Raw genomic sequence first — 20,918 nt, 5'->3', positions numbered from 1 at the left:
GGAGCAAAGTCGATGGAGCGCCATCGCAAATCCTCACTTCCCACCTGAAGCAAATTTGAAAGATGGCAAAAAGTTCCACCAGGAATGAACCTATTTCAGCCACTATCCAGTCATAATTGCTCAGGAATATAATATCCTCAAAAGGATTCTCACAGCTTGTGAAAGTGCCCACCACAGACAGGGGTTCTGTGCTTGATCACATCGACAACAACAGCTCAAGCACAAACACCTTTGTGGATGTCTACTACTCAGATCATGATGCTACTTTTCATTATATGACTCTCTACATGTATAAGCCACCTTGCCTCTGGTCTAGTCACTTGTTTGTTTTATGTTTTTTGTAATTGTGATTTATTTTGTGGTGTGGTATTTCTGTGTGTAGTGTGATGTGTCCCTGTTATAAGTGCAACCCCTCCTCAGCGTGGTAACCGGGTGAACAGCAGTGTATCACTGTGTGCTGGCTAATGGAGCTACGACATCATCATCATACTCAAGGATTCCAATGAACCTGGGCACAGAGTGCCAGCTCATGTTGTCTGAATGTTCCCTTGGTGCTCACCTTCAGAGAACTTGCAGCACTCCAGGTGAAAACGAAGTCTCCACAGAGAGCAAAGCAAGACCAGGGACTTCCGGTTCAGGGTATTTTTGCATGTGTGGTGAAATCTGAGTTGCTCATTTCCACCCCATAAAGCTGAGTTTTCCAAAACTGATTTATTGTGTTTTTGTTGTTGTCTCTTTCATCTCGGTGTTTCATTTGTTTCGTATTGTTCAAGGCCAAGGTGATACGGCCTTCCCTCGGATAGAAAGTGTATCTTGCGTTCTTGCATTTATCCTGGGTATATTCTGGAGAATCTTGCTTCCATTTCCTCAACACTATCTTATATCCTCTCCTTGCTTCAAAAAATGAAAACAAACAAGTAAAAAATATTTTATTTTTCACTTCATAACGATTCTCATTTCTACCTGAATTTCCTTCAGCTTCTCGTTCTACATTCCCTCCAACTCTTTTCTGAAAATTGAATCTACATTCAATAAATTAATAAATATAAACACTTCTTAAAAAAAAAAAATCATTTTAATAATGTATTTCAACCCTTGTCCCAATCTCCTTTATCAATGCTATACATGTTATTCTTCTCCACCACGATATATGTTCCTTACTCTTCTTCAAAATAATTATTTTTTCTGAGCTGTATGTCTGCTTGGCACTTGGTCCACAAACCTTCCCCTCCCTCTTCCCCCCTTCACCCCTCCGACCCCTGATAATACAGTGCAGCGTTTCTCCATGTGTTCAACAAGTGATCTTGTATCTCCGATTGTCAAAGTTGGGAAGTTGGAATCAGAATAAGCATTCACCCTCCAACACACCCTTCAAAGGTTATTGTCCCTCCCCCCTCCCCTCCCACCTACCCCCGAAATGATTCCCTCTGATCCCACACACACAATCCATCCTCCACACACCTCACACAAACAAACCAAAAACTTCTTCCTTATCTACGGCACCAAGACTATCCCCTGCACCCTACACTCTCAAACCCTCACCCACACTACACACTCTCAACCCTCACCTGCACTGCAAACACTCAAACCTTCCCTCATGCCACACACACTCAAACATTCTCCCACACACCAGCCACTCAAACATTCCCCTATACACCACACACACAAAACTTCCCTCGTGCCACACACACTCAAACCTTCTCCCACACCACCTACACTCAAACCTTAGCCTCACCTTGCCCATGCAAAGCCTCCCCCACTCCCCATCTTGCACCCTCCCAACACCTCCTCTTCCTCTATCTCTCACTGTGTGAACCTCAAACATCTGTGGTCTCCACTCAAACCTGAGATATCTCTCACTCCAGGCCACTGCTGATAAAACAGACATCATCTGTTTAACGGAATCCTTCCTCCCAGAGGACATCTCTGACTCCAGATTGTCTCCCCCTGGTTATTGTCTCCTCTGATTTGATAGTTCTGAACTCCACCCCAACGGTGGAGTTGCACTTTACATCAAGCACTCTATTTCTCAATTGCCCTTGTTCTGGGTGCAACTTCCATTCTGCTCCCACCTCTTCTTCACCGGTGTATTGTATTGTCCCCCGAACAGTGACGATGCCATCCATCTCCATCTCTCAGACAATATGGGCAAACTTTTAAGCACTCATCCCCCCAACTCTCTTTTCCTCATGTGGCAATTTCAATTGTCACCATGCAAATTGGCTGGGTGTTGTACCTCTTTCACCAGCAATGGCAGGACCAGCAAAGGACTTCTGTTGGGACTGACTCAATCTGTTAACTTTCCAACCCAGATTTCTCCCAATGGCAAAGCCGCCCTCTGGACTTGGTGATGACTAACTTTCCAACCCAGATTTCTCCCAATGGTAAAGCCTCCCTCTGGACTTGGTGATGACTAACTTTCCAACCCAGATTTCTCCCAATGGTAAAGCCTCCCTCTGGACTTGGTGATGACCAACTTTCCTGCAAATGTCTCCTGCTGTTCCTCTAATAATGTGCTTGTTAAAGTCAACAACTCTTTGGCTATTTTCAGAGAGCTGCCTCAATGCCGACAGTCTGGCATTTCCCTCAAGCAGATTGGCAGGGACTGCAAACAGTCATCTCTCTTCAGGACTCGTCTCCCCTTTCTATTTCCCCTGATGTTAACTCAACCAGGGAATCCTTCCACAGAAACCTGCTCTTTCTCATGCACAGATTCATCCCATCTCACCTTCAGGCCCAGAGTACATCCTGTGGTGATGCAGTTGTTCTGAAAAAAACTTGCCTTACTTCTCTCCTGGAAGGCTAATCTGACTGAAGGCAATCTCAGTGCATTTCAAAAACTCCACAATAAATATGTGTCCACTCTCATTCGAGCCAGAAAAGAACATCTGTCCAACATCAAGAATAGACTTTCAAACATGTCTCCCTCCTCGAGAACCTGGTGGCCACTTTTTAAGTATGTCTCTCAAGTATGCTCCCCTTCCATCCCTTCCCACTCTAAAAATAGCCCCACAGCCGACTCTCCCAGTGAGAAGGCTGAATGCTTCAATTCTGTGTTTGCTTCCAAATATTGTGTCCCCAACCCCTCACTCTGCCCTGCTCCCTGTACTCTGTCTTTTACACCTGAGAAGGTGGACAAATTTATTTCAACCTTTGTCTCTGATTCTGTCACTATACCGGACAGCATCTGCTCACGTGTCCTAAAAACCTGTTCTGCTGCTTTTGCTAGGGTTGGGCATACAACCATACTTTTTTTGAAAGGAGTGTTTTTTATGGCCAAATTTCACGCTGATCACGAATCCGTTGAAATTTTTGACCTAGGATGATATCTTAGGTTGGTTAAATGCAAAAAATCAAAATGGCCAACAAATTTACCCACTTTTCAGGTAAAATTTGATAATTATGGCTTACTAGGGCATGTAATATTAGGGTTGGGCACACATCGACTTTTTCTCTGTTGTCCCGTTGAAAAGGAGTGTTTTTTTATGGCCATTTTTCATGCTGATCACGAATCTGTTGAAATTTTTGACCTAGGATGATGTCTTCGTAAGACATCATCAAAACACTCCTTTTAATGGGACAACAGAGAAAAAGTCGATGTGTGCTCAACCCTCTAATATTATTACATGCCCTAGTAAGCCATAATTATCAAATTTTACCTGAAAAGTGGGTAAATTTGGCGGCCATTTTGATTTTTTGCATTTTACCAACCTAAGACATCATCCTCGGTCAAAATTTTCAACAGATTCGTGATCAGCGTGAAAAATGGCCATAAAACACTCCTTTCAACGGGACAACAGAGAAAAAGTCGATGTGTGCCAAACCCTACTTTTGCACATCCTTTCTCTGCACTTTTCACCCTGTCATATGCATTCAGCCATCTTCCATCTGTTTGGAAATCCACCAACATCACTGCCTTACATAAACTCGAATGGCACTCAGTAGATCGCATACCTCCACCGAGCTGAAGAGTTGAAGTTTGTATCCCACAGACAGGCAGGATCTGGATCCGGACCTGAACCAAAATCGTTCTCATCAACTAACCGAGTTTATAAATATTGCGTTACATATCGTTTTTGGCCCCATCTCTCATTGGTGAAGAATCACTGAGAAAATTAAAAAAAATTATCGTATCCGGATTCAGATCTTCAAAATGGAATCGATTTGTCCTTGTCACGCCCAACCTGTCCACCAAGTTACGTCCAAATTAATCCATAACGTTGAGATATCGTGCTATATGTCTTTTTTGACCCCATCTCTCAATGGTGAAGAATTGTTTGACACCCCAGTCCCGACCTGTGAATCCATGACTCCCCAGGCCTGACCCAGACATCTATTGACCTCTGACTCACAGCCAGCAGAGACATGAATATCACTGTCAAGGTAAGGGAATCTCTCCGTGACCACAACATCCTCAACACAAACAGGTAAAGACAAGATTGCAGCCTGAAAGCCAACTCCCCATTCAGCATCTCGAGGGCCCCCAAAAGGATATTCAGTCTCCGCAAAGATTACTGCATCATCTGCAAAATCAAGGTAAGAGATCTTGACATTTCCAAACGATGCACCGCAGCTTGATCTCTCTGACATCCTCCCCAGAATCCAGTCCATACAAATGCTGAAAAGTGTGGGGGCCAGTACACACCCCTGAAGAACTCCAGTAACAACTGGAAATAAGTCACAGATGGTATCACCACATCTCACTCCACTCTCAGTACCAGTGTATAGTTCAGATGTCAGATTCATCCGTTTTGGTGGCACCCCACGAAGACCAAGAATCCTCCAGAGGGCATCCCGATTCACTGAAGCGAATGCTTTACAGATATCAACATAGACTGCAAGCAGCCCCTGCCGTCTGTGTTCGGTGAGGACCCGCAGAGGATGGCCTCTTTGGCTGTCATGTTTTGGTCAATCGTTGACCTCTTTGGTGTAAAGCCTGACTGCTCTGGACGCTGGTGCTCAAGTACATGGTGGCGAACTCCCATCAATAATTATCTGTGCAAAGACCTTGCCCAGCACTGTGAGCAGCATCACAGTTGTTGTTGCAGTCCTGGCGATCACCCTTCCCTTTCCAGAGAGGGACAAGGCCCCTCTTCTAGTCACTTGGGATGATGCCTGTGTTCCAGGCGGAGCACAGCACTACATGCAACGACATGAGCACAGCATTTCCATGAACCTTAAGAAGATCAGCATGGATGCTGTAGAAACATTTTATCATGATGGGCTTGGGGGTGACAAAATAAATAAATTGATGATGATTAAAACCTGATATTAAAATAAAATATATTAATCCTGAAATAAATGTACTCAAATATGATATGATGTTTTAAGTATGTATCCATTTGGAATTAACATAATTATACTTCTCCTCTGTATGGAAAGATCACCTGTATATTAAATGTGTAAACAGGTTGAACTTTGCCAGTAAGTTGACTATAAAGAAGAATTTCCTGTCATGTAGAACTATCTTGAGAATTTTGTCTGGAAGACGCAAACAAGTTGGAATGTGAATTTGAGAAGGTGTCCAGATGTATTCACGAAGCTCTGGTCGCTTCAAGATAATATTGTTCTGGGCCGGAGTTCGGTGGTGATAAACGACCACTAGGTGGAGCAGCAGAGTCGTCTCCCACCAAACACCCGAATTTAGGTCGTGACTCTCGGACAACTCCGGAAGGTCACGGGTCACTTAGAGGACCGTGGTCGCCAATGTTTCGACGGCGTGAGGTAGGGTCCACTTGTCTCATTCCAATTTACCTAAGTACTCACGCCGTCCATCTACCGGGGAAACCACACTTTCGGCCGACTTTGTCCGAATCGAGTCACTATCACCGACTCGGAAACGGCGTAACTGAGCGGAATTACCAAAGCCGCGCCGGACCAAATGAACAATTTACAGCACGAACGGCTTTACGAATTGTCAAACCCACACCATGCTAGGCCAATGAAGGAAAGCACGAACAACGAACTGGAACATTTAACAGGGGTTTATTTATAACAATAATCGGGGTGGGGAGCACAAAAAGAGGAGAGTTAACACGAATAAAAGGCAGGCAATGCACAATGAGCAAAGAAAAAGAACTTAACAATTGTACTTACAGGACGCGACACACACACACACACACACACACACACACACACACACACACACACACACACACACACACACACACACACACACACACACACACGAAATGGACCTCGTGGGTCTATTTTCGGCCTTTCAGCTCGGAGAGAAGGCGAGCTGAGGGCAGGGGCCTAGCCGGGTACCTGTCCCGCCTCGTGCTGTCACACCAACCCGAACCACTGGTGGGACTCGAACCCACGACCCAGACCGCTCAACCACAACCACCACAGTCTCAGACCATCCCAACCACCACACACGACCGTCTGCCATGACGACAGACTGCTCAGAATCGCCACGATCCTCTTGTCTGCCGTCCTCTCATCTCCCACCACCACTCTGCCGTCCTCACGATCACCTGGTCTCCGAAAACTGCTCCTCACAACCATTCTACTCCTCTTTTGGTGGGAGGGCCTCTTCTCCTCGCCACTTGCCTCCTCATTGGACGAGGGGTTGTCGGATGACTCGTGGTCACCTCCCGACTGGCTGGGGCATGCGTGCCATGCTCGCCCTTCGCTCATTGGCTGGAGGAAACGGTCCATGCCCTTCCTTGGAGCGGAGCCTTGACCCGAAGCGACGGAGGCTCCGCCCACGCCCTCAGCCAAAAACACGTGGGCAATGGCGACCGGTGGAGCAAGGCGACGGTCTGTTGTTGTAGTGGATGTAGTAGTAGTTGTTGTTGTAAAAGATGTAATAAACCTGACTGTGCAATAATTCGTAGCGCACACATGTAATTCCCATTAGACAAAGGGGGGATTCTTACTGTAAACACATACTTATCGAAATAACTAAGCTCAGGGACTCTGGCTGTTTGTGTGCGCAAGGTTTCCAAATCCGTAACAATATACACTATCGTCCCAGTTTTGGGAGAAGCAGACTGATTTTTAACCTACATAAGATGGAAACTTGTTTTAATGGCCATTAGAGTTGGCAGTTGATGTCATTCTAGCATTTTGTGCGATTAATATATCTGGGTTTGAATATGTGTTCCAACCATTTAAGCAGAAGCTGTCAAAGAAGACTGAAGATAAGGTTCACCTGGAAATTGTCAAGACCGGCGAACTGGCGTCAGCGTCAGAAAATTATTAAAAAAAAACTCTTACTGGAAACTATATAAAGACGAAGATTCTCCGGTTATGTTGAGAGATCATGAGTAAATTTGTCTGTCCAGGATCTCCTGTGCTGGCACATATAATCTGTTTGTTTGTTCAATAAATGTTTTAAGATTGTACTGACGTTCTGTATCTGTATTTACAATGCCACAGATCCCAGGAACTTTACCCCATTTCAACCGGTTCACCGCAGCCTGTATTTCCACAACGAAGGTGGATCACAGTTGATTTGAGGGTCAGCAACAGGGATAGTGACACCCCTGACATCCAACTCGACAGCTGGTGGATCATCCTGGTATAGCCACTCAAAGTAACTGGCTCAACGGCAACATCAATGATCCATCAATTGGGACCATACTCTGTGCAGAGCGTTGGTGCTGCCCAAGCAGTCTCCTTGGCTATTGGGCACAATCCTGGAGAGAGTCGCCACTCCGACACAGTGTACCAGCAAGCTGGCACTCAGTTTGCCTACCTCGGAAGGATGACAGGTAGAGTTAACCCCACCTGGTATGAAGTCAACAGCTGAGTGGGATTTGAACTCAGGATCCTGGGATCCCAAGCCCACCACCCTAACCATTAAGCCAACAGCAGGCATACATCAATGATTGTGATCTTGAAGGCACTCCACAATTCTTCAGGATTCTCCAAAGCACGCAGACCCCGCCCCCCCCCCCCCCGCCACAAATATCCACTCAGCCTGTTCGCAAACTCCTCAGCTCCCCTTTCATCCTTGAACTTGCCGACATCCAGCCTCGGCTGGGATGGCACCATTCTCACATATTTAAGCTACAACTTCAGAGTTGCCACAACAAGCCTGTGGACGGTATCAAGAAAATGAGCACTCCGGTAGACCTTGCAGTTCTGGATCATCCTCCAGCAACCATCAATGAGCACATGGTTATTCTCCTTTGCCACACCACCAGCGTTGGAATACCAAGTCCAGCGATGAGCCTGTGGGTGCTGAAACCATGAACCAGCCTGTCGAAGTCCATGACTTCCTGCAAAGTCAAGGAGCTTAGTGCTATTCTGGTTCACAGTTCCAGACCCATGGGGACCAACACATGCCTCATAACCATCCCTATCAGTTCCAGTCGATGTATTGAAATCCCACCAGACGAGAAGAGTATCTCGCCTGGGGCACTGATCAACCACAGACTTGAGCGTGGCATAGAATGCATCCTTCACGGTGAGATCACTCGCCTCAGTCAGAGTAGAGACCAGGGAAACGACACCCAAGGAGTGACGAATCCTCAGTCTCACAATACGCTCGTTAATCAGTGTAACCTCAATTATCATTGGAGTCAGCTTACTGGACACAGCTACAGCAACTCCTTGGGCTTGGTAACCATCAGAGCAACCAGACTAATAGTAGGTGCAACCATCTGCCATGATATCACCACTATCCGGTCTCCGAACCTCAGAGAGCGTTGAAGCACCTATGTTCAAACGCTTGAGCTCAGATGATAACAGAGACAGGTGATCATCCTCTCTTAGAGATCGGACATTCCAGGCACCCACCCAAAGGGACTGCCTCAGGTTAACCTAAGGAGACAGCCGTCTGGTGAACAACACCTCTGTACCACCCGATACACTTTTGTGTGTTTTGCGGAGTAAAGTGTTTTGTGGTGGCCGGATTGCAAATTCTGCCACCAGACTCCTAGGGAAGGTAACCAACTGCAGGAGGACATCCAGACACAGTTGGCACCGCATATGGATGGCCGTTGGCTTGCAAGCAGCTCCTCCACCCTTTGGCACATTTTGTATTCAATTATGGTGGGTGTCCACGGCCATACATCTTCCACATCAGGGGGATTTACCTGGTGGGGGAGCTGGTTTCATCACCAACATTGAACCATGAACAGGTTTGTCCAGGTTTTACATGATACCTCCATGCAGGTCACAGATCTGATCTGGCCTAACCTAACAATCTGAGTTTGGGGCCACCATATAAGGCAGGCTGTTTTGTGCTGTCTGTCACAGCACAGTGCAGATATCCTGTCCTCAAGCAACCCCCCAACCCAAGTCTCAAAATAGCCAGATTACAGGTGTGCACCATTACGACCAGCGATAGTTTGTTTGCACATTGCAGAAACTTTGACACCTTATTTTTCTGTGCATCAGGATGCCCGTTGCTCCATTTATCGTATTTTATTTGAACTCGGCATGCCAGCCAGTCTCTTTGCTGATGGATTTAATCAACAGGCAGCATGGTGAACTTCAAAACATATTGCATATCTATCTCTGTGAATAAGGATGTAAATTAAAGTGAAACGTGTGAAAAAGGATATTTTGTAGCACACACTCGCTGTCTTGACTGTGGTGGTTGTTTGTGGGGTCCTTCCGTGTACATTTATGTATTTTTCAATTGCTCCGAGAACTATGACCATATATAACTTTGTGTTTCTCCGTGTCCTTCGAAAGGGTTCCTGCTGTCGTGGAATAATAAATGTTACCGTTGGAACTGCCACGTCAAAGCTTGATCATGTTTCTTCTTCTTTTTTCAATTCCAAAAACACTTGCTTTTCAAGTGGGCATCTTTATGATGAAACGGAAACAAATTACTTTTGGAAGTAAATCGATTATTATCTCCAATGGTACAATTTTTAGCTCACCTGAACTTCAGTCAGGTGAGCTTATGCGATCGAACAGCATCCTAAGGTGAACGAGTCAGTGAGTCAGTCAGTCCATAAACACTTCATGGCTGACTCTGCTTGTGAGAAGGCCGAATGACTCAATTCTGTGTTTTCTTCCAAATCTTGTGTCCACAACCCCTATCTCTCTGTACCAACCCTTCCCAGCCTCAAATGTTCCAAGGACTCTGTATCTTTGGCACCTGAGAAGATGGAGAAGTTTCTGATAACCCTTGACTCTGACTCTTCATCTGGATGAGACGGCATCAACTCACGTGTTCTAAAATCCTGCTCTTCTGCTCTTGCTCATCCTCTTTCTGCTCTATTCACTTGATCATTCTCTCTCTGGGTCAGTTTCCATCTGCCCTGGATGTTAGCCAACATCATTGTAATACACAAACATGGTGCAAAAACAGATCCTCTTAACTGCAGGCCGATTAGCTTGCTTCTGATTATGAGCAAGGTCGCAAAATCTATAATTGCAGTCTTTCCCTTTCTCCAACGACCAGATTTTAGATCATCAGTTCAGTTTCAGACCAGGTCACTCTACTTTGGATATGCTGCTTTGAATCTCCCAACAATGGATGGAAGCCCTCAATCTCAGACATGACATCTGCATCTCTGGACATCCCTCGAGTATTTGATACAGTTTGGCACCCCACCTTAATATCCAAACTCTCTGCTTATGACATCCAAGGCTACCTACTCGCATGAATCACTGACTTCCTCCACTCCATCATCAGCATTTAGCTCCTAACGGGATTGTCTCATATCCTCAACTTGTCAAGGCTGGAGTGGCCCGAGGCAATGTCTTGGGCCCATTCTTGCTCTGAGTCTTTATCAATGATCTCCTTCTCTGGAAAATCCTGCCTATCTATTTGTTGATGATTCCAGCCACATCATTCATATTATTTGAATGGTGCCTCGTGACAATAGAAATGACAACGAACATGTCAGTGGATTTGCAAACTCATCATATTATATGAGAGACGGTGTCGTTTTGCCTTCCGTACCCATGTGAAGGATATAACTCCCACCCAGGTCTGCCAGATGTTTGAGTTGGACTTCAGTGAAAGAACCACTGAGAAGAAGGTGTCTATCAAAAAGAGAAGAATTCGACACAAATGCAAGAAGGAATCCACAGAAGAGACAATGGCCGATTTGATGTACCCCTAACTCTGAAAACAGATAAGATCCAACTTCCAAACAATAAATTGATGTCAGTGAAATGACTCAACAGATTGAAGGCAAAAATGATCAGCTTCCCTGGATGCCGGGATGTTTACACAGTCTTCATGAAGGACTTAGTTGACAAGGGCTATGCTGTGAGAGTCTCAGAGACTGAATTTTCTGTTGACAATGGATCGGTGTGGAACCTACCCCACCATGGTGTATATCACCCAAGGAATACTGGAATGATAAGGATTGTCTTTGATTGCAGTGCAGAGTATGAAGGGAAAGTGCTCAAAAGACACCGACTGCAATGCCCTGATATAACCAACAATCTCGTTCGTATTCTGTGCTGCTTCCGCAAGGAGCATGCGGCCTTCACTTTTGATATTGAGGGCATGTTTCACCAAGTTAGTGTTGATGCATTAAGCGCTGCAATTTCCTGAGATACTTGTGGTGGAAGGATGGCAAACTGGAAAATCCATCAGTGCAGTATCGTATGACTGTCCAGTGTCCACCTCTTTGGTGCAACCTCTTCACCTGGATGTGAAAGCTTTGCTCTGACGTCTGCTGTTGATGCATTTGAGGACAGTTGTGGCAAGAAAGCTGCAGATTTTGTCAAGTAGGACCTTCTATATAGACGAAGGGTTGAAATATATAGCTACATGTGCTGAGGCCCTTCAACTGGTCGAGGACAGCAGGTGGCTGTGTGAGAAGGGAGGTTTCCATCTCTGCAAGTGCAGGTGGTGGACAACAAAATGGAAACACCTGCATAAATAAGGGACACCAAGTATATTGAAAATAACGGCTTCCACACAGTTTAGGCCCATGTGTGAATTAAGCAAAGAACATCCCAGCATGCTTAGGTCGCTTTTTTTTTTTTTGGTTGCTCTGTCTGGTGAACCCCATGGAGTCAATCTCACTTGTTTATTTTTTTAAAGTTGTATTGCTTATGATGAGATTATTAATGGCACAAATTGGAGGAGACGCAATAATCTATCATTGTGAACTTCAACACCTTATTGGCCAAATACTTCAGGCCAGTGAACATGTTCGTTTTGACCAACTTCTGTATCAAAGTCGCCAAGGAGCATAACTTCATTACTTGATGTGTTTGAATCTCGAGCCAGCTAGAAACTGTCATCCTGGTGTTTCATGGGTAATTCATCAATATGTGTGCCATCCCTCGGAATGACGTAAAGCCGAAAGACTTGTCTGTCAGCACTGGTTGTTGGTGGACGTTTAAGATCCTTCGGTGTCTTTTGTGAAGAGTAAGCGAGTTATGTGTACAACCTTGAACAAATTACAAGCTCCAGCCCAAATCATGTTCAGTCGAATGCCAGAACTGGCTAGCCGGTTCATAAAAGACCTGGGCCAAAACTTTCTCCAGATGACCCTGACACAAGGTGATTATAATTGTGGTTGCTTTAAGAACATGAAGTTGTAGAACAACACAATTGTGAGTAATGTTGCTAATCAGCAGGTTGGAAAAACTAGATAAGTGTTAGTGGAGGAATTAATTTAACCAGTAACTTTATATCTAGAGACATCTTTCAGTGGTCTTGGTTACCTCTAAACAACTTCCGATGGAGTTTTTCTTCCAACTTGGAGAGGTCGAAATCAAAGTAAGAGCAACATCCTGTACCAAGTACCAACAACGACAATAATTGGTTTTAGGGTATTTTCCTTTCCCCGATCTCTTGTAACTTATTACTTTGAGATCCAAGAAATGACAGATTTGATACTAGTGCGGGCCCGTAGGTGTGTGCCTGTACGTGAGTGGCCATACGTGCAAAAAACAAACAAACAAACAAAAAAAACTTTCAAACCGCGTGCCAGAAACAACAACCACACAGACCGTTTCCATACCCACCTTGAGAGTGATCCGATGTGGAGGCATATCAGATGGACAGAGGGTGTTCAGGAACTCAGGCGGATACAAATGATCACCATACCCACCTTGAGAGTGATCCGATGTGGAGGCATATCAGATGGACAGAGGGTGTTCAGGAACTCAGGCGGATACAAATGATCACCCTCAGATTCCTCTGTATCGACGCTACAGCAAACATGTTCCTCCTCTGGAAATATGGTTGTCATGTTTTGATAAATTATTTTCGGAACAATTTTTCTTCAATAAATAAATAATAATAAAAATTGTCTGTATGTACACACCTTTATCTCGTTAGCACCTCTTCATAAACAACATTGCTGAGGAAACGGCACTTCTTCTTTGTTTCCTCGTCCAGGGCAAGATTGCGGAGGCTGCTGGATCTGCCAACCCTATTGGCCGCCATGTAGAACTGATCATGGCTGAAGAAGTCTCTTGTGCAGAAGACCCCAACATGGTGTAGCGATTGCCCTTGGGATTTATTCACAGTCATGGCAAAGCGTGGTCGTACCGGAAACTGCCGACGCCGCAGAGTGAACGGGAAGATGTTGTCAGAAAGAGGAATTGCTTTATAAAGCATAATAAAAAAAATAACAAGAGCGCAAGTGAGCACAATATACGCCCAAAGAAGAAGGTATATACAGAATTGTGCTACTCCATGGAAAACAGCATCTTGGTTGCCATGACAACCACTTTAGATGACGAACGTATGTCGCGACACACCGTCTCCACAGTCTGTACCTATGTAACAAATATGAAACGTGAAAGTTGAAAACTTTGGGAGTTAGAGTGCGGACAGGAACGGACGGACGGAATCACATAATACGCCCAGATATGTATATATATGTATATATATATATATATATATATACATATATATATATATATATATATATATATATATATATATAAATATATATATATATAAATATATATAAATATATATATAAATATATATATATATATATATATATATATAAATATATATATAAATATATATATAAATATATATATAAATATATATATAAATATATATATATATATATATATATATATATATATATATATATATATATATATATATCGTATAAAAAGTCAAGAAACATTTAAAATGAACAGACAGTTTATGGGATAGTAATTAATCAATCAATACCCATCTTACTGAGCTGAACAATCAATCAATACTCATCTTATTGAGCTCCTCAATCAATCAACACCCATCTCATTGAGCACTTCAATCAATCGATATCCATCTTATTGAGCTCTTCAATCAATCAATACCCATCTTACTGAGCTCTTAAATCAATCAATACCCACATTATTGAGCTCTTCAATCAAACAATACCCATCTTATTGAGCTCTTCAATCAATCAATTTCCATCTTGTTGAGCTCTTAAATCGATCAATACCCATCTTACTGAGCTTTTCAATCAATCAATACCCATCTTATTGAGCACTTCTATCAATCGATATCCATCTTATTGACTGAGCACTTCAATCACACAATACCCATCTTATTGAGTTCTTCAATCAATCAATACCCATCTTATTGAGCTCCTCAATCAATCAATACCCATCTTATTGAGCTGTTCAATCAATCATGCTTGGTATTGGCTTCATGGTTAGGGTGGTGGGCTTCGGATCCTTGGGTCCAGAGTTCAAATCCCGCTCAGCTGTTAAATTAATAACAGGTGGGGTTAACTCGGCCTGTCATCCTTCCAACGTGGGCAAAATGAGTGCCAGCATGCTGTTATACTGTGTCGGAGTGGCTACCCGTCCAGGATTGTGTCCAATAGCCAAGGAGACTGTTTCAGCAGCACCAACGCTCTGCATCGAGTATGGTCCCAATCTCCTCCTCCTCCATCAATCAATACCCATCTTATTGAGCTAATCAATCAATACTCATCTTACTGAGCTCTTCAATCAATCAAGACCCATCTTGTTGAGCACTTCTATCAATCGATATCCATCTTGTTGAGCTCTTAAATCAATCAATACCCTTCTTACTGAGCTCTTCAATCAATCAATACCCATCTCATTGATCACTTCAATCAATCGATACCAATCTTATTGAGCACTTCAATCAATCGATACCAATCTTATTGAGCACTTCAATCAATTGATACCAATCTTATTGAGCACTTCAATCAATCGATACCAATCTTATTGAGCACTTCAATCAATCGATATCCATCTTATTGAGCTCTTCAATCAATCAATACCCATCTTATTGAGCTCTTCAATCAATCAATACCCATCTTATTGAGCTTTTCAATCAATCAATACCCATCTTATTGAGTTCTTTAATCAATCAATACCCATCTTATAGAGTTCTTCAATCAATTAATACCCACCTTACTGAGCTCTTCAATCAATCAATACCCATGTCATAGAGCTCTTCAATCTCTCGATATCCATCTTATTGAGCACTTCGTTGGTTCACAAATCTCCCGCGCTCTCTGCTGGTGGAAAATAGGAATAGCCGGAAACCTTGTTTGTACGTCACAAGGAAGGATACACAAAGAACTTTGATGCAGGAGGCGGCCATTCGGCCCATCAAGTCTGCACTTCATCCACACCATATCATTTCACTCCAACAGTTTATCATCTTAAATTCACTTGGGTCAGGGGTGTGAGGTGTGGAGGAGTGGAGGTGAGAACAGTGGTGCAAACACAGACATCACCAGGGTCTTTTATACACATATATAATATGACAAATATATCATTATTATGTAAAATTCTGAAAATAATAAGTCATAATTGGAGGCATGGTGGGTTTCGATGGGTGCAACAGTTGCAAAGTGAGGAAAAAGCAAACAAATATAGACAACACATTTACCTATTGATGAGACCATCTCACAAACATCGCATTCGTGACACAGGTATACAATCACCCATTCATACCTAAGTTACCATTCCTGCCAATGTCCATGTGACCCTCTATCTACAATGCTGATTGGTGCATAATTCAAATTTAAACCTACGCACTGTTTCTGCTGCCACTACCGTTCCAGCGAGATCATTCTATACATTTATTACTCCGAGTGAAAGACCCCTGCGTCACGACCATCCTGACTCTCTTCTTGGAACACCAACAGCAGAGTTGAAGGGAAAGATAGAGATAGTCTCAGATAAACAATGAGTGAAGGGAGGAAAGGGGGGCAGGAGAGGATACATGGGGTGGACAAGATAGATACAGAAGGAAGCTCTTAAGAGGGAAAACTGGAAAATTGGAAGGAGGTGGGCTTGGGGTGGGGGAAACGAGGTGAGAAAATATCATTGTTTTGGATTGGGGATGATCTGAGATGGTGGTGAGCAGCTATTTTAAATATCTGGAGGGAACAATGAGATTGAAGAGAATGTGGAAGTTGGTTCCACAGTTGGGAACAAAGAGGAATGAATGAGTGGAGGTAGGCAGTAATCCTGGATTTTAGACAGAGCGATTCATCAGTGTTGCACCATTAATTGGAAAGATTTCAAGTTGGAAGAACCGTCTGGCAGCACTGGTTGGCGGTGGACCAGAGATCCCACATTGTATTTCACAAAGAGGACTTGAGTTATTGCTGCCACTCCGACCAAATTCCTGCCCTTAAACCTGCAGCCAAGTTTCCACCAATGATGCAAAGCAGGAGCTACAAACTGCACAAGAATGAATGAATCAGTAAATCTTTAACTTTGGCAAATATCTGTCAAGACCATTAATTTAAATAAGACAAGACAAAACATGTGAATGAAAATTAATTTGTGTTTACAATTAACATTTTATTAACTGCATTTCATGAGAAGCCCTTAAATGGAGAGCAGAAAGAAATCAGAGCACACGTTATGTTTGAATTTGAGCACAAAGTCACCTGGTCACCTCAACTATTCAATGAATCTGTAGAATTCTGTTCGTTTATAACTTTATATTAAACAACAAACCCAAATTAAGTACTGCACTGGAGGGAGGACACAATGTTGAGTCATTTTGTAGATAGTTCTACATTGTCATACAGTAGCTCATTCCACTGGCAAGCAGATGGCAGTGACATCGCCCTCTGCTGATCGGTCTGATCAATGGAACATTGCTCTTCAGTCCTGGCAAATCTCACACTCACCCTGTCGCTCGGGAAGGATGATCAAACGAACGTAACGATCTTTTTCCATGGTCAGCAATTGGAAGAGGTTCAGTCTCTTTAACGTTTAGGTCTCACTATCAGCCATGACCTCAGCTGGGCCAACCATATACAGTATAGCAAAGTTGGCCTCCAAAGCCAGCCGCAGACTGGGGATCCTTTTTCATTCCTTGGAAAATCAGAACTACTGATCGTGTTTTCTTACAATGAACATGAATTACACTTCACAGCATGCCATTACAGTCAGTGTGTGGTGTTTCCTCCCAGCAGAATCAATGGCTGAATTTAAGTTTCCAAAGATACACAATACATCTCTTTCTCTTTCGCATTGTACTTTCAAGTGGAATCTGTTTTATTTACTTTCATGTCCCTTCTCCTCGAATGATAGAGGTGAGGGGGATTGTAAGGTAAGGAATGAACAAACATTCACTTGTTGAGGAGACATCACAATCACTACACAGGTACACAATCACCCATCTTTTGCCAAGGTACCTCCCAGTCCTTCCAATGTCTGTGTACCAATCTATGCTTTTTAGGTTCCTATCTAATTCCAGTTTAAACCTCTCTCCTGTTTCTGCTGCCACTACCTTTCTACAGAAACCATTCCGTACAACACTAGCCTGGTGTTGGCTCAGTGGTTCGGGGGCTGGCTTAGCATCGTCGGGTCCTGAGTTTGAGCCCTGTTGGCCGCTGAATTAACACCAGGTGAGTTGAGTCAGCCTGTCATCCTTCCAAGGTTGGTGAAATGAGTACTAGTGCACTGGTGGAGGGGCATAGCATCAGCAGCACAGTCATGCTTCCAAGAAATGATAGTTACCAAGCAGCCAAGCTGCCATACACAAGAACAGAACAGAACAGATTCCATACTACACTAAACCCACCTTTGAACATGTATGGGCTTTTAATCAAGTCCTGTAATATTTATCAGTCAATAATAATCAGTACTTAATACTCAGAAACTTGAGGCATCATCACTTACCAGAAACATCCAGTTTTTGATTCTTCGTTAAATCGCCACATAATATAAATTGATACATGATGCGACTTGTGGCCTCCTCGGAACCAGTGGAAAAGTAAAGTAAGGTACAAACTAGAGTGCGATAGATTGTTATTGAAACTTTTGTTAATGTCAGATGTTTAGCAAATTGCGAAATATTTAAACAAACGTTTGCATGTGTGTGCTGGGCAAAGGCATGGAGAGACATTTGTGTGTAACATGTCATGGAATAACGACCAGCTGGACACCAGCACATAATGATTTTACTTTCCAAATTTATTCTGTCAACAACTTTAATGGAGGTGGTAGTGCCAGTTTTATGCCCCAAGCTAAAGCTCTTGCCCCTACTGGCACTATGTCAGAATGGAATATTTTAGTTAAGTTTGACCCAGTTAGGGATAAAATCCAGACGAGATGATTCATTGGCAAACATGCTACCAATTGGTGCACACTTCCAGGTGAGGTCAGGTATGGGTAAGGAAATGCTCCGGCGCATGCTCCCATGGTTTACCGCCCGGGTAAGGAAATGTACTGTGTTGACAGGCTCAGTCGCTTGCCACTTCCAGTAACCACCCCAGAACCTCCACAATCTGGCGATATTATTCATCTCCTGGCTGACGTCATTAACGATGAGGTGCCAGTAACTGCAAAGCAGATTGCCTCTGCTACCAATAGCAATCCAGATTTGTCACAAATTAAAAGCTGTGTTACGTTAGGTGATTGGGCATCACGACCAAAAGGGGTGAATTGGTGAAACCATACCTCATCCGGAAGGATGGGCTCTCGATTGATGCAGATTGCCTGCTTTGGGGTAGTCGAGTGATAATTCCGCCGAAACTCCACAGGAAAATTATCAGTGAACTCCACAATGCTATCCAAGAGGAGGAGGAGGAGATTGGGACCATACTCTGTGCAGAGCGTTGGTGCTGCTTTAGCAGTCTCCTTGGCTATTGGGCACAATTCCAGGCGGGTTGCCACTCCGACACAGTATACCAGCAAGCTGGCAATCTTTTTGCCGACCTCGGAAGGATGACAGGCCGAGTCAACCGCACCTGGTATTAATTCACCAGCAGAGTGCGATTTTAACTCAGCTGGGAAGGTAGCGACGCAAACCAGAAGTTTCTACGATGATTCTGTACCAAACCATCAAAAATCGAATATTTGACCTCACTGTGACCTTGACCTTTGACCGATTTTGACCAAAATCGAATCAGCACGAGCCATCACCCTCCTGAATCACGTGGTGTAATTTGACATTGGTAGCTTCTTCCGTTCTCGAGTTATCATGCCTACAAACAAACAAACACACAAACAAACAAACAGAAACGGAAGTCATCAATATACTTACGAAATCTTTAGATTTCGTAAGTAACAAGCAGTCATAGACTGGTACTTACGAAATCGTCAACTTGACCTCTGGACCTTGTCGAATAAAAGCTGTCTCCAGAGAAGGTAGCGACGCAAACCAGAAGTTTCTACGATGATTCTGTACCAAACCATAAAAAATCGTAACGTCGACCGAAGCAAAAATCTCCATTTCTCCACGCAATTATTTTATATTATTTTATCAAAGTCACAAAACCGTAATATTCGGCCATCCACCAACAATCTGTTCATAATCCGACGGCTCAGCGAGTCAGGCATGCGACGATAACCTTTATTGGGATAAAAAAATGACATTTAAACACCACCTTCATCGAAAACACTGTCAGCGTGCACACGCAAAACCAAACGTGACTCAACGACGCGTTTGCTCGAGCGCACTGCATCATGGGACGACCCGTGACGCGTCGAGTGAAATATTTTTTATACAATCTTAAAACGTCTCCAAAACATCCGATTTTTAACAGAATTTCGACAACCGAGTTTTAAGCGTCCTAAGCGATCGCAAAAACCGAAGACAAAATTAAAATCGAAGTTAAAACGAACTCGTAACGTCGAGCGAAGCAAAAATACTCCATTTCTCCACATTAATTCACGGAATTATGTTTGACCTCACTGTGACCTTGACCTTTGACCGATTTTGACCAAAATCTCATCAGCGCTAGCCATCACCCTCCTGAATCACGTGGTGTAATTTGACATTGGTAGCTTCTTCCGTTCTAGAGTTATCGTGCCTACAAACAAACACACAAACAAACACACAAACAGTCATAGACTGGTACTTACGAAATCGTCAACTTGACCACTGACCGTCTCATAAAAGCTTTCTCTAGAGAAGGTAGCGATGCAAACCAGATGTTTCTACGATGATTCTGTACCAAACCATCAAAAATCGAATGTTTTGGATGTTTGACCTCACTGTGACCTTGACCTTTGACCGATTTTGACCAAAATCTAATCAGCACTAGCCATCACCCTCCTAAATCACGTGATGTAATTTGACATTGGTAGCTTCTTCCGTTCTCGAGTTATCGTGCCTACAAACAAACAAACAAACAGAAACGGAAGTCAACAATATACTTACGAAATCTTTAGATTTCGTAAGTAACAAACACATAAACAAACAAACACACAAACAAGCAGTCATAGACTGGTACTTACAAAATCGTCAACTTGACCTCTGACCTTGTCTAATAAAAGCTGTCTCTCGTGAAGGTAGCGACGCAAACCAGAAGTTTCTACGATGATTCTGTATCAAACCATCAAAAATCGTAACGTCGACCGAAGCAAAAATCTCCATTTCTCCACGCAATTTTACCTTAACGTAACTCATCGACGCGTCTGCTCGAGTGCACTGCATCATGGGACGACTCGTGACGTGTCGAGTGAAATATTTTTATACAATCTTAAAACGTCTCCAAAACATCCGATTTTTACCAGAATTTCGACAACCGAGTTTTAAGCGTCCTAAGCGATCGCAAAAACCGAAGACAAAATTA

General features: G+C 43.4%; 1 protein-coding gene and 1 long non-coding RNA gene across 2 annotated transcripts in view; one reads left to right on the top strand and one right to left on the bottom strand.

Moving 5' to 3' along the window:
- Nucleotides 1-9,713, top strand: part of LOC147023456 (putative serine/threonine-protein kinase MARK-C) — a 51,263-nt gene extending 41,550 nt beyond the window's left edge. The window contains exon 18 of the mRNA XM_085888871.1: nucleotides 7,387-9,713. The gene's annotated coding sequence lies outside the window, so the exon portion shown is untranslated. The remainder of the gene's footprint in view (nucleotides 1-7,386) is intronic.
- Nucleotides 1-20,918, bottom strand: part of LOC147023455 (uncharacterized) — a 40,209-nt gene that overhangs the window by 15,408 nt on the left and 3,883 nt on the right. The window contains exons 2-5 of the long non-coding RNA XR_015060197.1: nucleotides 19,434-19,522; nucleotides 15,279-15,383; nucleotides 13,209-13,441; nucleotides 12,907-13,114 (exon numbers count right to left, since the gene is read on the bottom strand). This is a non-coding gene — a long non-coding RNA (uncharacterized LOC147023455). The remainder of the gene's footprint in view (nucleotides 1-12,906; nucleotides 13,115-13,208; nucleotides 13,442-15,278; nucleotides 15,384-19,433; nucleotides 19,523-20,918) is intronic.

This window comes from Eptatretus burgeri, chromosome 7 (assembly GCF_056783735.1).
Source record: "Eptatretus burgeri isolate ZD-2024b chromosome 7, Ebu_testis_v1, whole genome shotgun sequence".
Classification (NCBI taxonomy): domain Eukaryota; kingdom Metazoa; phylum Chordata; class Myxini; order Myxiniformes; family Myxinidae; genus Eptatretus; species Eptatretus burgeri.
The sequence above is the reverse complement of the archived record's forward strand: the minus strand, read 5'-3'. Positions and strand labels throughout refer to the sequence as shown.